Source organism: Ochotona princeps, chromosome 5, assembly GCF_030435755.1.
Source record: "Ochotona princeps isolate mOchPri1 chromosome 5, mOchPri1.hap1, whole genome shotgun sequence".
Taxonomy (NCBI): domain Eukaryota; kingdom Metazoa; phylum Chordata; class Mammalia; order Lagomorpha; family Ochotonidae; genus Ochotona; species Ochotona princeps.
In genome coordinates this window covers 103,553,727-103,564,223 of record NC_080836.1, presented here as the reverse complement: position 1 = coordinate 103,564,223, position 10,497 = coordinate 103,553,727, and positions in this window count along the sequence as shown.

Here is a 10,497-nt window from a genome sequence, read left to right as displayed (position 1 = left end):
GTCCTACTAGATTCTAACAAGAAGATTATACTTTCTGATATAACCTTGGTTATCACACTTAGCCAGGTTAAATCTAGAACTCTATCATGACTGTCTTCTGGCAAACAAACAGAAAAAAGTTTGCGAAAATCACAACACACTCACTTTTCAAATACAGTTTTCAAGACCATATTAAAATCCCAAGGTCCTATTCATATCCTTGCTGTCTGTCTCTTCCACCAGCCCCCAATTCCATACACAAAACAAGAGGCTAGCTTTGTGGTCTGAACTGAAATGTTCCTGGAGTTTCCTTAATAACAAAAATATTGCAGAGACATGAAGAGAGAAGGGAGAATCTGACAGACTGTGAGAATGCTCATCCTTTGGGCGTCCAAGAAGGCCTGCGTGGTGATGGCCACATACCTTGTGATTAGTCACCAGCCAGGTGAGCTGGCCCAGGCAGCCGGGAGATAGAGGGTCCCTATGTGCTCTGAGCCAGCTGGGGCTGTCCCACCAGATGGCTCCTGTGGAGGCACAGGTGAAGCCCCTAGCTGACGTGGGTGGGAATTTGTAGGGGATCTGACAAGGAGGTCCAGCACACAGCTCTCAGTGGCTAGAAGTCAAATCCCCTTTAGGGAGTGGGGTAGAAATTGGATTAATGTTGAGAGAGGGACCTGATCACCTCAGCAGTTCCCAGCATTAAGGCAAGGCCCCAGTCTCCTTCTGGGGGGTCCCCCCAAAGCATGGGCCAACCAGCTCACCTGGGATGACGTGGTAGCCAACTGGAAGCTACTTTTTTTTTTTTTTATCCTAAACCTCTTTGGGTTCTGGAAATAGACCAGTTATCCCTGCATGCCTTGGCATCATCAAAACTGGGGATTTGGAGGCACAATGACAGAATTGATTAAAGCAGAGCAGGTGTTATGTGAGCAGAAGTGTCAAGGAGCAATGTCAGCCTCAAGGTGAGCCCGGGGTATGCACTCATGCTAGGCAGGCACAGCTAATCCATCCCACGCCCCGTCAATGACTTCAGCGGTCCTGTAGAGTCCTGGTGTCTTCCTGGCCCCACAGCTTCTTCCCGAGTCCACACAGCCCCCTCTGCTTTCCGGACGATAGTGACCATGGTCAGACAACACCCAGCTGAGCTCACAGAAGGGATAGCTCAGTCAGTGCTGCCACCTGTGCGTGGCTCGCCCCACTGCTCTTGGGAGGCAGGCAGCGCTCTGCACCGTTGCCCTACACTTTCCTTGGCCCTCCTACTGTTATAAAACAGTACCCACAGTCCAGAGCACTCAAGGAATAAATGGGCAGGACACTGTGGCCACTGCACACCTACATGATGGACTTGAGACAGCCCCAGGGCATGAGGCTAGGAAAAGCAGGAAAGCACTTGGGGTGCTGGCATTTCTTCCCACACTCCAGTGACTTGGCCTCTGGCTCTGGGCAATGTCTGCAAGGTCCTGCATGACCCCTGACCTCTCTGACCTGGAACCTTATTTATCTGCCCACCCTCCTCCAATCCACTGGCCCCCAGGCCTTGGCACTTGCTACTTTCTCTCCTGGCACACTGTTTGCACAGATAATCACATGGCTGTCTCAATGTTTTGGGTCTTTGCTTCAAGCCCTATTGTGAATCAGTTCAATTTTTCTAACACTCCTGTTCTTCCTCTTGTATTATTTTTGTTTTTTCTCCACAGCATACCACCATTTAACATGGCAGACAGCTGACTTGTGCATCTTGCTTATTGTCTAGTCTCCCAACATCTCTACCAGAACGTAAGTTATAAGCTTACAAATATGGAGATTTTTGAGTGTTTTATACCCTGTCCTGTCTGCTGCATCTGGAATAGCCTCTAGTACATTGATTCCCTCAATGTATTTTTAGCAAATAAATCATTAGGTTGCAATAGTTTAATAGTTAGTGTCTAATTTTACCTGAAATGATTGAAATGTTATTTTTAAAGAGAAAAATAACAGTTAAAAAAATAGAGAAGTGGTAGCTAACAGATTAAAATGAAAAAATGTAACTTGACAAACTTTTTTTTCATTCCTGCCTTTGTTTTTTTGGTAAGATTTTATTTATTTAAAGATTTTATTGGGCCCAGCGCAGTGGCCTAGCAGCTAAAGTCCTCACCTTGAATGCCCCAGGATCCCATATGGGCACCGGTTCTAATCCTGGCTGCTTCACTTCCCATCCAGCTCCCTGCTTGTGACTTGGGAAAGCAGTTGAGGACAGCCCAAAGCCTTGGGTTCCTGCACCTGTGTGGGAGACCTGGAGAAAGTTCCTGACTCCTGGCTTCAGATTGACGCGGTACCAGCTATTATATAAAGAGAGAAGAACACACAGAGAGGAAGATCTTCTGTCCATTGATTCAGTCCCCAAGTGGCTGTACTGTCTGGAGTTGAGTCAATTCGAAGACAGGAGTCAGGAGCTTCCTCCGGGTCTCCCATGCGGGCACAGGGTCCCAAGGCTTTGGGCCATCCTTGACCACTTTCCCAGGCCACAGGCAGAGAGCTGGATGGGAAGCGGAGCAGCTGGGATTAAAACTGATGCCAATATGGGATCCTGGCAAGTGCAAGGCAAGAACTTTAGCCACTAGGCTGTAACGCCGGACTCAGATTTTATTTATTTTTATTGGAAAGGCAGATTTATAAATCTAAAGCCAGGAGCCAGGAAGGTTTTCCAGGTTTCCCACATGGGTGTAGGGCTCCAAGGTGTTGGGCCACCCTCCACAGCTGTCCTAGATCATTAAGCAGGGAGCTGGATGGGAGTGGAGCAGCTGGGACATGAACTGGTGCCCATATGGGATGCTGGTGCTTGTAATTGGAGGATTAGCCAATTGAGCTATCCTCCCAGCCCCTCTCATTTGTATTTCTAATGCTTAGGTTGCTGGCACCTTTGATCATCAAGAGACTGCCCGTCCCAGGGCCATCTAATTCCTAAGGTGAGCCAGGGGTCAACACAGGGCCTCTTTTCAATGTAAACAAACCAATGAGGCCCATGGCCCTGACCCTCCCTTTGTGAGGCTCTTAACCTCCACCAAGGATGGCCCCCACACTCCAGCACCTGCTGAAATTCCTCAGTGGCTCACCCAACTTTGCCTGCTCCTTCCCACAGACACCACAGACTCTTGCCCACCCTCCCCCTTCACTCCCTAACCAACCCTCATGTGGCACTCTTCCAACTGTGAGTCTGCTCTTGGGAACCAAGAACAATACTTACCTTTGTGTTAGCCATCCTCTTTGGGTCTGTCGGCCCCACCATGCCTGAACAGCAATAAAACCTACGTTTAAAAGCCAAAGGGGTATTCACTGGTGTTATACCCATCAGGAGAAATGGCAGTCCCTAACCCCCTCAGCGATCATGGTTACATAAGAGTGCATCATAGATCCAGCAGAAATCTCCAACGTGTTAACCACATGTACATTCACAAAGTCTTCACATATCACTTCCAGTCTGTGGGGAACAAAGTGGACAGAGGAACAATCTGAATGACACAAGGAAGCAACCAGTACATTCCAGAAAGTGGAACTGGAGTCACCACCATATTGAACACACAGAACATTCCAGGGTGGGTGTATTGTCTAGTGGTTAGGACTTTTGTTAAAGTGCCTGCATGCCATGTTGGGGTGACTGAGTGGGTTGGGTCCCAGCTCTGCTCCTGTGGCCAGTTCACACTGATGCATACCCGGAGGGGCAGGTGATGGCTGAGGCCAGTTCACACTGATGTGTACCCTGAGGGCTGAGGCCAGTTCACACTGATGTGTACCCCGAGGGGCAGGTGATGGCTGAGGCCAGTTCACACTGATGTGTACCCTGAGGGCTGAGGCCAGTTCACACTGATGAGTACCCCGAGGGGCAGGTGATGGCTGAGGCCAGTTCACACTGATGTGTACCCTGAGGGCTGAGGCCAGTTCACACTGATGCATACCCCGAGGGGCAGGTGATGGCTGAGGCCAGTTCACACTGATGTGTACCCTGAGGGCTGAGGCCAGTTCACACTGATGCATACCCCGAGGGGCAGGTGATGGCTGAGGCCAGTTCACACTGATGTGTACCCTGAGGGCTGAGGCCAGTTCACACTGATGTGTACCCCGAGGGCTGAGGCCAGTTCACACTGATGTGTACCCTGAGGGCTGAGGCCAGTTCACACTGATGTGTACCCCGAGGGGCAGGTGATGGCTGAGGCCAGTTCACACTGATGTGTACCACAAGGGGCAGGTGATGGCTGAGGCCAGCTCACACTGATGTGTACCCTGAGGGGCAAGTGATACCTCACATACTTGGGTTCCTGTTGCCACATGTGAAACCTGGATTGAGTTTCTGGCCTTGGGCTTTGGTCTCTCCCAGCACCAGATGTGGTGGGCATATGGAGAGTGAAACAGTGGATGGGGGGGGGGGGTCGCTTAGTCTGCCAACAAGAAAATGTCTCACTCCTCGGAGTCCTTGGGACTCATTTCCATCAATCCTTCCACCAACCCTCCAGCCTGTGGCAACCAAGATTTGCCTTCTGCCGTTTGTTCTGTGCTTTCCAGAACTGTATCAATAAATTTTAGAATACATATGAAAGTTGAAAAAACACAGTAAATACCGATCAACACCAAGTTCCAACACTTCACACTTCAGTCACATGCACCCAGTTAGGCCCGACTACTGTTTTCCCCCTTTTCAACCATCTGAATGGTTATCACGACGTGCCCGCTGGTGTTTAGGAAGGCTAAGCACAAAAGCCTTATTCCTTTCCATAAAATAATGAAAATCTGTGCTAGATTAGAAAAAAGTCCTTAGCAAACAGTAACTAGGTTTTGCTGCCACATTCACAGCCCACTGAATTCCCACAGTCTGGGGCAGGCTGGCCGAGGCAGAGCTCGGTGCGGGAAGCCACGCTCTGAGCCTGTGAGGAGGGGAGCAGGGGGCATGCGATGCACACTCAGCTAAAGAGGCTTACAGGCTTTGAGGAGAGGTTGTCATCTTGAGGGTTTTTAGGGCACAGGCAGCAGACAGGAAACGGGGTACACCATGCTAAACACCGACTATCAGAGGAAGAGCAGGCGTCCCTGCTGCCTGTGCGCTACCCACAACAGGATCCCTGAGAAGTGTGACGGCTGGGACCATGGCAAGGGCTGGCGAACGGCTTTAGGGACAACTCTAACCCTAACCCTATTCCAACACGTGTGAGGAGCTCCCCAAGTTCATAGAACATGGGATTTAAGAAAAAGTGAAATTTCCCTGAATTTTAAAAATACATTTCCAAAAGTTTTTTTTTTTTTTTTTATTGGAAAGGCTGATCTACAGAGAAATGGACAAAGGTCTTCTGTCTGCTGGTCGCAATGGCTGGAGCTGAGCTGATCCAAAACCTGGAGCCAGGAGCTTCTTCCAATGCGGGTGCAGGGTCCCAAAGCTTTGGGACATCCTCTAATGCTTTCCTAGGCCATAAGCAGGGAGCTGGATGGGAAGTGGAGCAGCTGGGACACGAATCTGCACACACATGGGATTCTGACGCATGCAAGGCGAGGACTTTAGCCACTAGGCTACTGTGCTGGGCCCAAAAATACATTTATAAAGGCAAAGTTAGAGAGAGAGAGATCTTCCATCTGCTGGTTCACTCCCCAGGAGTGAGACCAGGCTGAAGCCAGGAACCAGGAGCTTCCTCTGGTCTCCAGCATGGGTACAAGGGCCCAAGCACTCTACTGCTTTCTAAAGTCCATCACCAAGAAACTGGACTGGAAGTAGAGCAGCTGGGTCTTGAACTCGCCTTTGAACCAGCACTGCAGGCGGCAGGCACACTGGCTATGCACAGTACCTGTCTCTCCTGTAACTTAATGAAGAAGCTGTTTTGAACTTCTCAATCAAGCTAAAGGATACAGAGCTGATAGGGACTAAACTGGCTTATCTGTGAAACCATAAATGGGGCAACCTTGTAATTTCTCAAGGCGGCGAGACCCAGAAAAAAAAGAGCACATTCCAACCCTTGCTTGAGTCTGATTTGCGTCATGTCCCGCAGGTTGTTGAATGCTCCCAGGAACCAGGAAAACACTGCCTTGTTATTACCCACAACTCTGATACAGTGCCAGAACGTTGGCCATGTCCTCCCCACGGCCCCAAGGCCCCATGCTAACAGCAGACATGGCAAGAACACGTTACTGCAGAGAACCCCAGGCTGGAGTCCAGGGCTCCGCAGGCCACTGGTGAGCCCACCGCAAACCTGAGAGGACAGCTTGCTGTCTGGCTCGCTGCCATCTCCTTTCCTCTGTCTGGATAAGGGACACCCCCGACCTGACCTTTCTCCCAAGGTTGAGAAGACCCACGTCACACAGAGATCAATTTCTTAATCGGGTGGAACGCTGGCAAAGTGGTGCAGCTGCACAGTGCAGTAAGCTGCCACTTGAGACACCAGCCTCCCCTGTGGGAGCAGCGGCTGGAGTACTGGCTGCTCCCCTTCCCATCCAGCTCCCTGCTGATACACTTGGGAAAGCAGTCGAGGACAGCCCATCTGCTTGGGCCCCTGCCACCCACGTGGGAGACCAAGGTGAAGTTCCTGGTTCCTGCCTTTGGGCCACAACAACCCCAGCCATCTGAGTAGTGAGCAGTCTCTGGGTCACTGCCTTTGAAAGTAAAAAGAACCGGGCCCGGTGGCCTAGCAGCTAAAGTCCTCTCCTTGAACGCCCCAGGATCCCATATGAGCGCCGGTTCTAGTCCTGGCAGCTCCACTTCCCATCCAGCTCCCTGCTTATGACCTGGGAAAGCAGTCGAGGACGGCCCAAAGCATTGGGACCCTGCATCCATGTGGGAGACCCAGAAGAGGTTCCTGGTTCCCGGCTTCAAATCGGCGCAGCACCGGCCGTTGCGACTCACTTGGGGAAGAGAATCATCGGACGGAAGATCTTCCTCTCTGTCTCTCCTCCTGTTTATCTGACTTTGTAATAAAATAAATAAATCTTTTAAAAAAAAAAAAAAGAAATTAAAAAAGCCACCCTGCCCTCCCACCTGGTGTTTGAAACCCTGTGCAGGGGAGGCAGATTCTGACTGGACCTTGTCCTCCCCACACGTGAGGCTTCCTTGGCCTGCTCCAGCCCAGCACGAAGGGCAGTGCAGAGAAGAGGCGGCCCACTGGAGCACCTGTGAACAGGTCCCCGTGAGCCTCTGAAGCTGCGTACACATGACGTGCTCAGGGCTCTGCTGGGGAGAGGATCCGCTTGCCAGTAGACCTGCTGCCACAGACCAGCAGCACTTCCGCAATACTGACCCCTTCCATTTCCACTGGCCCTAGAGCGGCAGCTGCACACCGTGAACACGGAGGCATGTTCACTCTAAAGCAGTCTATACGGAGCCAGCGTCACGGTGCAGTTGGGTTAAGCTGCTGCCCGGGACACCGAGATCCCTTAGGAGTGCTCTGTACCCACGTGGGAGACCTGGAACAACCTTTTGACTCATGGCTTTGGTCTGGCCCAGCCCTGGCAGTTAGGCCACTGTGGGCGTGAACCAGTGGATGGTGTCAACTCTGCCTTTCAAATACACTTACAAAACAAACCAACCAACCCCTATAAATTTGCCTTTATTAGTCATATAGGGGTATTTCTAAAAGATTTATTTAAAAAGGCAGAGTGACAGTGAAATTTTCAACAGTCAGGCAGGAGTGGGTCAGGCTGAAGCCAGGATCCAGGAATCCGTTCACTTGACCCGTTGTTTGTTAACTAGTAAGAGCATTAACAGAAAGCTGGATGGAGGTGAACAGACTGGAACCAGGCACTGAGATGTGGGGTGCAAGCACCCCAAGCAGCAGCTTAACCCACTGAATCACAACTTTCACTCTCTGTCTTTAAAATCACTCCATGTTCTGTTCCTTCCAGTTGCTTCTATTTGGAAGCCATTCTTCAAATCCCATTCTACTAAATGACTTTAAAATGTTTGCTCTGCTTCTCCTACTGAAGAATTTACTGGAGAGGTAAAGAGAGGGACAGAGAAGTTCTCCACCCATCATTACTATTCCACTCCCCAGACAGTCCCAACAGCTAGTGCTGGGACAGCTCCATCCAGGTCTCCTGCACAGTGGCAAGGACCTACGTCCTTGAGCCACCATCTCCTGCTTCCAAGAGCGCACACGAGCAGGAAGCTGAGTCAAGCTCACACTCTGCTATGGGAATGCAGGCACCCCAAGCAGCATTTTAATCAGATGCCCACCCAAAGCAGAAACTCTTCCAATTGCCCATTGCATGACACTCAAGAGTCATCTGCACGTGCACTCCTCAAGGAGACGCGGCTGAGGGCTTCATGGCCAGAAACCAGCACGACTTTCACACCTGTCTTCTTACTCCTTGGCTCACAGATCTCACCATTGACCTCCCCTCACACCAGTTCCCTGACCAAGGCCACCCTGACCTGCTCTCTGCTCCAGGTTGGAGCAAACCCACAGCTACCTGCAGGGACCAGCTGTCCCATGTGAGACACGGCCAACCTGTGGGTAAGGTCTCACACCCACCTACCCACCCCTGGAGCTTGCTCTAAGGACAGCCAACCTGTGGGTAAGATCTCTCTGATACACACACACCCCTGGAGCTTGCTCTGAGATAGTCTAAGGATGGCTGACCTGTGGGTAAGATCTCACACACACACACACACCCCTGGAGCTTGCTCTAATATAGTCTAAGTAGGAACCCCAGGGGGAACTGCGGAGCTAGCCAGGCACTGGCCAGGTGGGTGCTGAGACAGCAGTGCTCAGCATGGGGCTGCCAACCTCCTGAGCTGGAGGCCCCAATCATGCCTGGAGCCAGCCAAGGGTCAAGAACATGAAGGTGGCATGATGCTGGGAGGATTCCTGATGGGCTGTGGAGTACCTGAGGGACACACACAGAGGGAACTGAAGTCTCTGGACTGGACAGGCCAGGAAAAGATGAAGTTGGGAGGGATGAGCCGTGGGCACTGGAGCACCTGCAGGTCAGAGGATCAAATCCTGCCGAGGGGATGCAGCTTACATTGTTGTGGGTGTTCTGGCTGCTCTGGGCATATACCCTCCCCGCCACCTATGCAGAACTTCCAGCTAACTGGGGCTTTCTCTATGCCACCCTCTCACTCTCTTGGTCGTGACACCAGACTCCTTATTCGTAGAACCATACAGTCACAGCACCTCCTAAAAAACAAGCCTGTGGTTTCCCTCTGCTGGGAACCAGCTCTGGAGAGAAGGTGGCAGCTCACTGCCAGGTCTGCCTTCTGCTGCCCCACGCAGGTTAGAAGTGGAATGTCCACACAGCACAAGGTCCAACCAGCACAAGCCACAGCTGCTCTGGGGGCACGAGGGCACACGGGCAGCTCTGCGCACGTGGGGCACTTGGCAGCCTGCACATTCCCAGCTACCTCTCTCTTTGTGCCAGTGCAGGCCTTTCTCAGATGAGGCCAACTCTGTTCATGGACCTCCGAGTCTACCCATATGTAACCTGAGGTATGCCACAACGTGAAAGGTGTAGGACAAAGGGCAGTGTAAGCACAACACATCCTTTGAGAACTGGCCTTCAACTGGACAGAATCAAGTAACCCAGGCAATGCAAATCCACTTGAAGGGTCAAAGTCTGCAATGCCAAGCCATGTTGGTATTATACAACGTTGGTATGTATGGTAGATGACACTCACCACCCAAGTGCATTCTGGCCCCAAACACCTGAAAGGCAGCTGATCATTCTCAACGCTGCTGTGAGGATTACTGGGGAGTTAAACGTCTCTGTGTGGTCCCTGCTGACCAATGGGATGTGTCGTCAGGGAAGGGCAGCAGGCAACCTGTGGCCAAGAAGGCAGGAAGAATGGACACCACCTTCCCCTGTGCTGTAAGGGACCTGGACAGCCGAGTGTGGAAGACAGCTCAGACACATGGAACTACACACAGCAGCAGCCGAGTTCCACTGAGCCCCAAAGTGCAACAATGTGAGGCTGCTGCAATGCGAGCTTGAGGTCCACCTTCAGGCTCCCTGCCTCCTGGTAGTGACCACAAAGGGCCCAACCCTAACTGCCAGGGAAGTGTCCAGTGCTGGCTGTCTAGTCTCAAGGTTACAATGGAACCTGACTCCAGGCGTCGGGCCAGGCAGGAGTGCCCTTCCAGGAATGTACATTCTGAGCTGAACCCAAAGCAGACACGCCCAGCTCAGTAACCCCCGTGGTGAGAGGTGGCTGGAGGAGCGTGTGGGGGCGGCTCTCCCTGGCAGCTGACAGAGCTCTGGGGGGCAGCCTCTCCAGTGCAGTGAGAGCTGCCTGTGGGGTGAAGTGCCACTCCAATGTACATGGGCACAAGCGTGGGAAGGGGCCAGTGTGACGAACAACAAGGAGTATTAGGAACGTACCAACCAGAGCTTATAAACAAACACCACGAAAGCCAACATGCTCTTTCCTCAAAGACAAAGGAAAAAAAAAACAAACAAAAAACACTCAGAGGCAAGGAGTTTGAAAAGTATATAAGATTTTTCTTTATTTACAATCAAGTTTTGTGGGCAACATAATTAAATAAATAAATGATGTGCCCTGGCTTTGAGTTT